Genomic DNA, 12975 nt, shown 5'->3' on the forward strand with positions numbered 1-12975 from the left:
TAGGGGCATTACACATGGGACTTTTCCATCTTCCAGCTGAAGAAGGCTTCCGACCCGAAAAGTCACCTATCCCTTTTCTCCAGAGATGTTGCCTGACCCGCTGAGTGTCTATTTCCAGCATTTTGTGTATCTTCGCCATAAACCAGCATCTGCAGTTCCTTCCTGTACATTACAAAAGGTTGTTTTACAATCCTTGAAGACTTCACCAGAATTTAAGGATCCATCTGGAAACAAGTGTTTCAGCCCAACATCCATGCAGACAAAAATTCCCCATCTACACTAATTCCACCTGCCCATATTTGGCCCATATCCCTCTAAACCTCTCCAATCCATGTACCTGTCCAAATGACTTTTATAACTATACAGCATGGAGACAGGCCCTTTGGCCCAACTTGCCCATGCTGACCAAGATGCCCCATCTACACAATCCCCACCTGTCCACACAGACCCATAGAGACGTACAACATGGAAACAGCCCCATCGGCTCCACTTGCCCATGCCGAACAAGATGTCCCATCTACACTAGTCGCACCTGCCCATCTTTGCCCATATCCCCCTAAACCTTTCTTATCCATGTATCTGTCCAAATGTTTTTTAAATGTTGTTATGGTACTTGCCTCAAATACCTCCTCTGGCAGATCGTACCGTATACTCACCACCTTCTATGTGAAAAAGTTGTCCCTCAGATTTCTATTAAATCCTATTAAAATCCTATTGAAAGAAATGTGAATTGTGAAGCCAGAGGAAGGAATATAGGTAGAAAGGTACAGGGGAAGGGGAGAAATGGGTGTGAGTCCAGGTGGGGCACAGGGGGGGGGGGGTGGATTGAGTTATTTACATACAATTGGAAACCCAGAATGTCACCCATCCATGTTCTCCAAAGATGCTGCCTAACCCGCTGAAGCACTTTGTGTCTTTTTTATTCTTTCTTTTCCTCAGCTGCAACAATAACCGTATAGTTCAAAAGCGAAAATCTGCAAATGCTGGAGTTCTCGCATTAGGTTTAGGTTAATTATTGTCACACATACTGAGCTGCAGTGAACAGCTTTGTTTTGCATGCTGTCCAAATAGATCAGAGATACTATTTATAAATGCAATCAAATCAAATTCAAGTATAATAGGTAAAGCAAAGGGGAAGATAGAGTACAGAATATAGTTCTCAGCATTGCAGCGCATCAATTTCACAGACAAAGTTCAACGTCCACAATTGGTTAGAGTGAATTAAACAGTACCTTAGCTTATGAAAGGGCTGTTGAGATGACTGATAAAAGAGGGGAAGAAGCTGTTCCTGTCTGGTGGTGTGCATGTTCAAGCTTCTCTATCTCAGTCGGACTGCCAGATAGGACCGGGGAGAAGAAGGAATGACTGGGGTGGGAAAGGTCTTTGATTATGTTGGCTGCTTTTCCGAGGCAGCATGGTGTAGATGAAGTCAATGGTGAAAAGTAGACATTATTTTATTGAAACAGCATTCAGCACTATACAAAATATTCCTTGCGTAGTCCAGCTTAGGAGATGTAACATTTCACATAATTCTTCCACATTTCAGTTATCTGCTTCTGGAAGTTAATGCTCGTGTTTAGTTAGCTTTTGATGTGACTTACTGCATTAGAGCCATGGAGTTACACAGCATGGAAACGGCCCTTTGGCCCAACTTTCCCATGCCCCCAAGGTACACCAGCTACACTAGCCCCCCTGCCCTTGTTTGGCCCATATCCCGCAAAACCTTTTGCATCCTTATAATAATTTGTATACTTATGTTCAAATTATTTTGCCCATTATTCATAAATTTAACATGTCTATTCATGTCTTGTAATGTTTTGCAATCGTTCTCAATGTGGAATCTTAATTTAAATCTACTGCTGCAAATTAAGAATTGCTTTTTTGACTTGAAAATCTAAATAATTCATATCAATTGTGAGAAAATATTGATGTTATTCAGATCCCACCTATCAATGTTTAGAGTATAATTTTGCTATCTTTTAATTCTATGCTATATTTCCTGTCTTTTAATTGACTGTCTATTCATTTAACCCATATGCTCTGGTCTTGAAATACCTTATACAATAACCATTATTATCCTAAACCAAATTTATAATTTTGGGAACTAAGGCCTAGATGTTCCCCTTATTTTACTATGCTTTTTTTCACTTAATGTATTCAAATTCACAATGCATAAAAGCTACAGGTCCAAGGACACATACATCTTCTCTGATGGTTGCTTTTAAAATCTCATGGATAAATGTAGAAAATCATGACAAAGGCAGAAGGAATTCCGTTATCAAAAGATGTTACAAGGAACTGATAGAATAGATAGAGAGAAACTATTTCCAATTGCTGAAGAGTCTTAAACTGGAACGCATAATAGAGTGAGAGTGCATTATAGAATTATAGATTGGAAGGGTTTGGATGGATATGGGTCAAACATGAGTGAATAGGACTAGCATGAATGGGCATCTTGTTCAGCCTGGATGAGTTGGGCCAAAGGGTCTGTTTTCCTGCTGTGTGACTTTATGACTCTAACTGTTGGGATGATATTTTTATGGCATAATTCTCAATTAGTACTGACATTTTACAAGTTAAATCAGTAGTTAATAAGGCAAATGCAATGCTAGCATTTATTTCGAGAGGACTAGGTTATAAAAACATTGATGTAATGCTGAGGGTTTATAAGGCATTGGTCTGACCGCATTTGGGCCCCATAACTGAGGAAGGATGTGCTGGAATGATTAGGTTGACATATGATGAGCGTTTGACAGCACTGGGCCTGTACTCACTGGAGTGTAGAAGGATGAGGGAGAATCTCATTGAAACTTACCGAATAATGAAAGGCCTGGATAGAGTTGATGTGGTGAGGATGTTTCCACTAGTGGGAGAGTCTAGGACCAGAGGCCATAGCCTCAGAATAAAAGGACGTACCTGCAGAAAGGAGATGGAAAGGAATTACTTTAGTCAGAGGGTGGTGAATCTGTGGAATTCATTGCCACAGCTAACAGTGGAGACCAAGTCAATGGATATTTTTAGAGTGGAGATTGACAGATTCTTCATTAGTAAGGGTATCAAAGATTACAGGGAGAAGGCAGGAGAATGGGGTGAGTAGGATAGATCAACTATGATTAAATTGCAGAGTAGGCTTGATGGGCCAAATGGCCTAATTCTGCTCCTATAATTATGAACTTATGACTCCTACACTTTATTCATAGCTGGAGAATGAGTTCATGTACCAGTTAATGGTGTATATTTATAGACAAAGCCTTTCAACTCAGTATAGAGAATGATAACCCAGAACATTCAAAGGATGAAAACACTCCGCATAATACAATGACTGGTGGGCTCATGGTGATCTCAGTGTAATTGTCCTGAAAAAGTTGATTTGGTTGGTCATGTAAACATGTTTTGATGTGGAAAGTTCTGCAAACAATCAGCATTTTAAAGGGCTGGAGAATGGGTTTATTACTAACAGTTGAATAAATGGCTAAAAGGGTGCCAGCTTCAAATGTTTTATTTTGCATATGAAATTGGATGTCACTAAGCACAAAGTTTATTAGAGAAGTTATCTTTTTTTTGACACTTTTAATTTCAAGTTTTTGTGTACCTTGTGTGTTGTGACTGTTGGCAGACCAATTTCCCTCTGGGGATGAATAAAGTTTTATCGTATCGTATCGTATCGTAATAGTTGATTAAAACTATGTAGTAATCGTGCAGAAATTAAGGAAAGAAAAGAGGGTATTTTCCTGAAAACATTTTGTTTTGATCAGGTGATCATTTGGTCAGGTTTTGCTGCTTCAGGCTATTTTAAGCAATGCTTTTCCAAGAAAATGCTGAAACAAGCATTTCTATATTCACAGAGCAAGTAGTGGAAACATTTTATGTGCATGACTTTTAACCAGTAATTTGTTAATCCTTTATTGAGAGATCTATGCCAAGTGGATAATTTAAGCAGAGCAAATCTGTTTTATCGTTCACTATTTAGAAGGATGAGGGGGGATCTTATTGAAACATATAAGATAATTAGGGGATTGGACACATTAGAGGCAGATAACATGTTCCCAATGTTGGGGGAGTCCAGAACAAGGGGCCACAGTTTAAGAATAAGGGGTAGGCCATTTAGAACGGAGATGAGGAAGAACTTTTTCAGTCAGAGGGTGGTGAAGGTGTGGAATTCTCTGCCTCAGAAGGCAGTGGAGGCCAGTTCGTTGGATGCTTTCAAGAGAGAGCTGGATAGAGCTCTTAAGGATAGCGGAGTGAGGGGGTATGGGGAGAAGGCAGGAACGGGGTACTGATTGAGAGTGATCAGCCATGATCGCATTGAATGGCGGTGCTGGCTCGAAGGGCTGAATGGCCTACTCCTGCACCTATTGTCTATTGTCTATTGTCTATTGAATGGACTTGTATGATGATGCCTCCCTGTCTGGGACACAGCATTCTGGCACAACGATATTGTGAAACAGTCTGAAGATGGGTTCCAACCCAAAACGTCGCCTATCCACGTCCTCTAGAAATACTGCCTGAGCCGCTGAGTTACTCCAGCACTTTGTTTTCTACGCAAGATTCCTGCAAATGCAGTTCATTGTGTCTAGTCTTGAAATCATTTTCATTCAGCCCCTGAGAGAGAAAGAGAGAGGGAGAGAGACTTGTGTGTTTTGCCATAGGTCTGTCAGTTTTTAGAACGTCCCAAGATTCAAAGTGAATCCTATCCATATACCTGTCCAAATGTCTCTTGATGGAGAGGGTGTAGTCTGGAGAACTATTGGAGTACGCATATGCCAAGTTCTCCCAGGCCAGGGTAAAATAGCAGGACCACCTATTGAAAGTAAGCGTCACTGGGAGAGAAAAGAAACCAACCAAAATGAGATGAGTTGTTGAAATGGGGAAGAAGATTCACAGGAGGAACCCTGATGGCAGGATGTCACAGTGTACAGTTAGTAGAGTTGTTGCCTCACAGCTCCAGAGACTGGGTTTGATCCTGGCCTCAGCTGCTGCCTATGTGGAGTTTGTACCTTCTCCCTGTGACCGCGTGGTTTCCTCCTGGTGCTCCGGTTTCCTCCCACATCCCAAAGATGTGCGGGCATGGAGGTTAATTGGCCTCTGTAAATTTCCCCTAATGTGTAGGGAGTGGATGAGAAAGTAGGACTAGTGTGAGTAGGTGTTCGATGGTCAGCAAAGACTCGGTTGGCCAAAGGACATAATTCCATGCTGTATCTCTAAAACAACACACCAACTTAGTAAGAATGCACTTAAAGCAATTATTTTGCCTGGATATCAGAAATGAACATAATCAAGGCAAATGTGCCTCACTATGCGTGATTTTCTAACCTCCAAATACATCTCCAACAGTAAAAAGAGGATAGCATGGCTGTAGACTGTGAAGAGGATTATGGCTGTGAAAATCTGTTTAGAATGGTAATTTTATGTCATTTCCATTTCCCTGACGCAAGCTGGCGGAATGAGAGTGAGGGTTTGCAAAGTTTGAGGTTGCCATATCCGTTTATCTTAAATCAGGAATTCCAATTCCTTGTTGTACCTAATGTCTGCATACCATAAATCCTGGCACCTGAAGTGATACCTTCATTATGCGACTGCAGAACCGGAAACCCGCCCGGAGATGGATGCCCAGGTAGGAGGATGGAGGGGAATGGTGGCAGAAGCTGGACAACGGGTCCGATAAGAAGAACCGGAGAGTCTTACCTTCTGTGCCCTAGAGGTCAGCTGTGGAAGGCGCCCCCCCCCCCCGGGGAACCGGCTGCAGAGGACCCTCTCCTGTAAGGAGAGGGACAATAGTTCTCAGGATGACTGGAATGAAGGTGACGGCTGCAATGGGCCTCTGTGGCCAGCAGCAGCTGGGACTATAAAATGGCACCAAAATGGTGCCTCTTCCACATAGACTCAGTGAGCTGTTTTGCACATTCTGTACTTACCGGGGGATTGTGCTTTTGTATGATGATAGTCTTGCTGAGCTGTATGCAAAAAAAAGCATTTCACTGTACCTTGGTACACGTGATAATAAAAAAAACATTGAATCATTGAAGTCTTCTAACTATAACTAGAAGTAAGATCTCCACCATTTGTCATTTGTTTTGGGAAATTAAAATGAAGAGAGGCATTGATATCACACCTGTCAATGCATGATTTTCTTAGAGCATTTTACAGCTAAGGAAATACTTTTGAAATGTTATCTCTGTTGCTGTGTCATCATTGTAAATGTCAATTTGCACACACAACAATTGGGTTCTACTCCATGCAATTTACTGTCACAATTCCAGGTGAGGATATTCTCTGCTGCAATTGGATTGTTATGTTGTTATGTGTAAAAACGACCCTTAAGTTCACAACAAATCCATTCAGTAGAAAAAATTCTGAGGTGTAATCCTTGTTCAGAGTACAGTCAGTTCTTTAATATGACCACCTTTGGAGTTTAATATCCACCTTTGCTGTTAAGCAATATTTTTACCAGTATATTGGTCCATTTCCCCCAATTATGATTATGGCACAAAATACTAGAGAAACTCAGCAGGTACGATATGATACAATATAATGGGATAGAACTTTATTTATCCCAGGAGGGAACATTATCCCAACAGTCATATAACACAAAATATATGAAACATGAAATTTAAAGTGATGAGTGGAAAGGATTAGGGATGTGCAAAGATAAAGATTGGGGAGGGGGGGGGGGGGGGGGGAGTCAGTCTACCCCACGACAAAAGGGGGAGGAGTTGTACAGTTTGATAGACAGAGGGAAGAAGGATCTGTGGCATTCTGTACTGCATCATTCTGAACTGGTCAGGTAGCATCTCTGGAGAACATGGATAGAGGACGTTTCGGGTCAGGACCCTTCTTTGGTAAGACAGGACCAAATACAAACTCTTTAAGTCAGCATTGGTTCCACTGCTTTTCTTGTTCCCACTGTTATTTTTTCATAGGCAAGTAAATTATTTGTGTGGGATCCCAAAAGCTATCATAAAGAGATAAGATGGGTGTGATCACCCTTTGCCCTTTTGATCTACTGTAAGCAGAATGGTATCTTAGAACAGGTTTTCATAATCTCTGTGTGCATTCAGTGCCAACCATTGCTGATTTGGAAAAAAATGTTGTAAACAAGCACTGTGTAAATCCATCCTCCAGTGCTATATAACTCTTAAAAAGAAAAGTTGCATTATAGCTGCTGCAACTCTTGCTTCTTGACTTGACTCCCTTGTTAAAAATGTAGATGTTCTTTTGACTCACATTTCCAGTATTCATTTTTTCTTTCCTTTTTAATGATGCAGCATGGCAAGAGGACCTTCGGCCCACCGAGTCCATGCTAACCATCGATCATCCATTCACACTAGTTGTATGTTACCCCATTCCTTCGCATCTGGGGCAATTTACAGAGGCCAATTAACCTACAGACCCGCACAGACCTTGGGATATGGGAGGAAACTGGAGCACCCTTAAGAAACACGCAGACACAGAAGAACGTGCAAACTCCACAGACAGACAGCACCCAAGGTCAAGATTGAACCCGGCAAAATGGTACTGTGAGGGCACAGTGCCTTTACGTGCAGACTTTGTACAGGCAGCACCCAAGGTCAGGATCGAACTGGAGTCTCAAGTGCTTTGAGGCAGCAACTCCACTAGCTGCACTATTGTGCATAGTGGGGGTCTATTCACATCTCCTCCAAGCAAACCTATCCCTTTCTCTTTCAGCCAATACCACCACCACCACCTGTGTCCCTTCATCTTTCCTGGATTCCACTCAAATACAGACATGAACTTTTGATCTATGTGCCTCTCTTTCCCTGCTATTTAAAGCAAATTGAAGACAATACTGAGACTGACACATCAGTGACACAGAATTACTCCAACTTCATTCAAATAGGAAAGGCAGAAAAACTAGTTTGGCATTAGCTCAGGTAACTCACTGTGCAGCGTTGAGAATGATGACACATTTCATCAACCACACCTGTGTAATCCAATAAATCCCTTGTCTTTTTAGACACACGTTTATCTGTAGACACACAAGCTTTGGAAATAGCTTTGTTTTGTGTTTAGAGCAAGTATAAATTAACAGATATAATCTAACTTCTTGCTTATACCTATAATTGGTTTATTTTTTGACCTGCAGCATATTAGTGCACACCAAATTAAAAGTCGCCTTATTTTGTGGAAAACACAAAGTGGTGGAGTAGCTCAACGGGTCAAACAGCTTCTGAGGAGGCAAATGCACAGATGATGTTTTGGGTCTTCCTTTCATTCAGACCGATTGGAGTCCATTGTTGAAACATCGCATCCATTCCCACTACAGATGCTGCCTGACCCACTGAGTTCTTCCAGTACTTTGAATTTTGCTAAAGACTTCAACATATGCAGTTCCTTGTGTCTCTCTTACTTTGTTCCAACTTCGGCAATGTCTTCAAGATGTGATCTTAATCATTGCTGAGTTAAAAACAAAAATTTTCAAAATTGGAGATAGTAATAGAGTAATGTTTTAGTGAGAAATGAATTTGACTTTTAAGTTGTAGCGAAAATGAGCAGTGGCCAAACAATCAAAATAACTGGTCTAAAATGGTAAAGATGAGAAGCAATTGCCAAATTTAATGAAAGGAAGTGGTAAAAGCATTATGGCTTCACAGCACCAAAGAGCCGGGTTCGATTTTTACCTTGGGTGCCGTTTCTGTGTGGAGTTTGCACATTCTTCCTGTGACCACGTGGGGTTTCACCGGGTGCTTCAGTTGCCTCCTATATCCCAAAGATGTGCAGGCTTGTAGGATAGATGGCTTCAATAAAATTGCACTTTGTGTGTAGGGAGTGGATGGGAAAGTGGAATAACATAGAGCTAACATAGAACACAGAGATAAAATGTAGTCGGAGACAGGAAGACTGGTAGGAGAACTGGGAAGAGGAAGGGGATGGAGAGAGAGGGAAAGGAAGGGCTACTTGAAGTTAGAGGTCAATGTTCATACCGCTGGTGTGCAAGCTACCCATACGAAATATGAGGTGCTGTTCCTCCAATTTGCGCTGGGCCCCACTCTGACAATGGAGGAGGTCCAAGACAGAAAGGTCAGCGTGGAAATGCCAAACGGCCTGTTTCCATGGTGCATCATTAAAAAGGATAGAAAAATGTGAATGTTGTAAATGTGAGTCAAAAGACTGCGTATTACCTGAATTTCTAACAGGGGAATCAAGAGCCAAGAATAGACACAAAGTGCTGCAGTAACTCAGTGGTTCAGGCAGCATTTCTGGAGAACATGGATAGGTGATGTTTTGGGTTGGGACCCTTCTTCAGACTGATTGGAGTAGGGAGGAGAAAGCTGTAAGAGAAGTGAGAGTAAGACAAAGTCTGGTAAGTGATCGGTTCACATAGGAGGGAGGGGAGGTTTTAATTGGCAGATGGTTGGATAAAAGTCAGAAATGAAAAGACAATGATTTGCTTTCTATCCTGGGCCTCGTCCATTGCTAGAGTGAGTCCAGATGCAAACCGGAGGAACAGCATTTCCTATTCCACTTGAGTAGCTTCCAACCCAACAGTACGAATATTGAATACTCCAATTATAGGTAACTAACCTACATTGAGCCCACACTCTCTTTTCAAATAATTTACAAGTCCTGCTATACAATCTGCATGACTGCCTACACACAGCTTCAAATGTCTTTGTGGCAACATATGGCCCTGGTTTGCTTCTTGTGAACAAGCTTGCAGGCTTGATTTAGCCTTGGGATTTTGTGCCCTTGCAAGAGTCCTGAACCAATGAGGAGCTGTATAAAATGTACCTTCAGGTTTACGCTTCATTAGATAATTAGGCTGTTTCTGAGCGATCTTCCACGGCAGTAATATTTCTGGCATTATAAAATCCTTTTCTTTTATCATGCTTTACTCCATAAATCTTGACCACCAGCAAAGTAACCTAATTTACTGTCAAATAATATTTGATCGCTGTTATTGTTGAATATCAGACTTGTAATTAGTTACGAAGAATTTATTAATCGTTTTTTTTTAACAGCTGCTGAGATGGAGTTACTGAAGCTTATACCACATCCCAAACAGACAACAGTGTTCGTAAATAAATCTCTTGGGCCTTGTTAAAATTTGCAAGACGAACTGTGCCCACAAAGCTGACATTTCACAGCCAATCAACTGTGACTGAAGAAGCAAACCCGGCTTTATCCAGTTTAACAATGCAATTATATAAACAGTAAGTAGAGAAATGAAAATTCACTGAAATCACAGTTCTTTCATCCAATGCATATACCTCCTCCATGCAGCTAACATGATTGAAAATCTTTTTTTTTTGCAATGATTATTTGATTTTAAGCTATTTTTACACAGAATTCTTTCTTGCATCTTCCGATACCAACCTCAGCTGGAGTAGGAAGCAGTATGCTTCTGGGCCATTGCTGAAAATTTCAAATGATAGGAATTGCCTAAAATTAACCGACCCAACATGCCCACACCGACCAACATAGATGAGGCATCCACACTAGTCCCATCTGCCCACACTTGGCCCATAACCCTCTAAACCTATTTTATCCATGTATCTGCCCAAATGTATTTTAAACATGCCTCAACTACCTTCTCCAGCACCTTAATCCATATATCCGACAACCTTTGTGTAAAAAAGTTACCCCTCAGGTTTCTATTAAATCTTTCCCCCCTCAACTTAAACCCATGTCCTCTGCTTTTCGATTCCATTCTGGGCATAACACTGTGCATTTTCCCATTCTATTCCTCACATGATCTTGTACACCTCCATGTGATCGACCCTCATCCTCCTGCACTCCAAGGTATTTAAAGAATAATTGTCTATTTCTCTGTCCCAATTCTTGACCTGACAAGACACTTATCACATTGATGTGCCGAGGGATCTTGGAATCCAAATCCCCAGCTCCCTATGCTTGTCTTCATCGGTCAGGGCATTGACCATCAGAGTCAGGAAGACATGTTGCAGTTTTACTGGACTTTGATGAGGCCGCATTGGAGTTTTTTGTAAAGAACTGGTCGCCCCATTACACAGGAAGGATGTGGAGTCTTGGAGAGGGTGTAGAAATTGTTTAGCAGAATGTTGCCTGGATTTGAGGATATGAGGTGAGGTTGGATTGTTTTCTATGGAGCTTTGGAGGCTGAGCTGATAGAAGTGTGTGCAATTATGAGAGGAGTAATAGGTTAGACAGTCAGAACCTTTATCCCAGGGTGAAAATGTCAAAATGATGTATTTGGTTATAATTGCCATGATTCTTAACTGAATAAGAACAGAACAATCATTTAGTGGAGATTACTTTTTCTGCACTCTTCTCTCTCAAGAAAGCAAAACATGTTTAGGTTTAGGTTTATTATTGTTGCGAGGTACAGTGAAAAGCTATGTTTTGTATGCTATCCAATCAAATCAAATAATACAATCAATTTATATGCATAAATACAATCAAGTCAAACTCAGTCTTGTGGGTAGAGCGAATGGGAAGATACAGAGTGCAGAATACTTCTCAATATTGCAGCGCACCAGTTCCAGAGACCAATCCAATCCAAAGTCCAATGTCTGCAATAGGGTAGAGATGAACCAGACTGTACCCTAGCTTATGGTAGTACTGTTCAGAAGCCTGATAACACAGTATAGAAATTGTTCCTGAGTTTGGTGGTGGACACTTTCAAGCTTCTGTATCTTCTGCCAGATGGGTGTGGGGAGAAGATGGAATGAACGGTGTGGGACAAGTTCTGGATTATCATGGCAAGTGTTAGACCTGTGCCCAAATAAAGTAAAGTAAGTTTAAAAAAAAGGAAAATAGGCTGGTATTGTCAGCAGATCCATAGGTTTAAGTCGCGGTTTAAGTTGAGGGAGGGAAGATTTCACAATAACATGAGGGCCACCGTTTTTTTACACAAAGGATGGTAGGTGTATGGAACAAGCTACCAGAGGATGTAGTTGACGCAGGTATTATCACAACGTTTAAAAAAAACATTTGAAGGTTGATGGATAGGATAGGATTAGGGATATAGGCCAAACGCAGCAGGTAGGACTAGTGAAGACGGGGCGTGTTGGTCGGTGTGGGCAAGTTGGGCTGAACAGCATGTTTCCATGCAGAATGACTCGGAATCTATGATTCTATGAATTCACCAGGATATGTATGCATGGCAATGAAGTAGCCTGAGCAAAGTTTAATGGGGCTTTCTGTGAAAGAGAGCACCACAGACTGATTGTACTATTATATTTAGAGATCCATGAACTCGATGTGAATGTTGGAAAGAATTTTTATATAATTTTAATACATAAATTAAGTGCATATTTGGAGCCAATTCATTTGAAATAAATGCTAGCAAGTGAAGTTAATTGCACCATTCACCTTCTTTGCTAACATATGGTTCATAATCCAGATAAACTGATTGTAGATAGCAGTGACTGGGAAATATCAAAGGTCGATGGTGGCCTCCCATTTAAGGTCCCTGGAGATGATGGTTCCGAAGAACTTAAATGACTCCACAGTTGTGACTGTAGTGTTGTTGATGATGAGTGAGGGGAGGGGAGGGGGAGCTCTCCTAAAGTCGACAATCAATTCCACTGTCTTAAGGGCATTGAGCTCCAGGTCGTTGCGTTGGCACCAGGACGCCAGCTGTGTCACTTCCTGTCTGTAGGCAGATTCCGCCCCATCCTGCATCAGTCCAATCAGGGTTCTGTCATCCGCAAACTTGGGAAGCTTGACAGAGGAGTCTGTGGAAATGCAGTCGTTGGGGTAGAGAGAGTAAAGGAGAGGGGAGAGTACGCAACCTTGCTCCAAAGCTGAGGGTCAGCAGGTCTGAGATATATTTTCCCAGCCTCACATGCTGCTGCCTGTCTGTCAGGAAGTTGGTGATCCACTGACAGAGGGGTTCAGGTACAGTCAGCTGGGAGAGTTTGGCGTGTAGTAGCTCTGGCAGAATGGTGTTGAATGCAGAGCTAAAATCCACAAACAGAATCCTTGCATAGCTCCCCTGGTGGTCTAGGTGCTGGAAGATGAAGTGCAGGCCTA

General features: G+C 41.6%; 1 long non-coding RNA gene across 1 annotated transcript in view; it reads left to right on the forward strand.

Moving 5' to 3' along the window:
* Positions 1 to 12975, forward strand: part of LOC144605452 (uncharacterized) — a 200876-nt gene that overhangs the window by 517 nt on the left and 187384 nt on the right. The window contains exon 2 of the long non-coding RNA XR_013548848.1: positions 9981 to 10172. This is a non-coding gene — a long non-coding RNA (uncharacterized LOC144605452). The remainder of the gene's footprint in view (positions 1 to 9980; positions 10173 to 12975) is intronic.

The sequence above is a fragment of the Rhinoraja longicauda genome, chromosome 24 (assembly GCF_053455715.1).
Source record: "Rhinoraja longicauda isolate Sanriku21f chromosome 24, sRhiLon1.1, whole genome shotgun sequence".
NCBI classification, from domain to species: domain Eukaryota; kingdom Metazoa; phylum Chordata; class Chondrichthyes; order Rajiformes; family Arhynchobatidae; genus Rhinoraja; species Rhinoraja longicauda.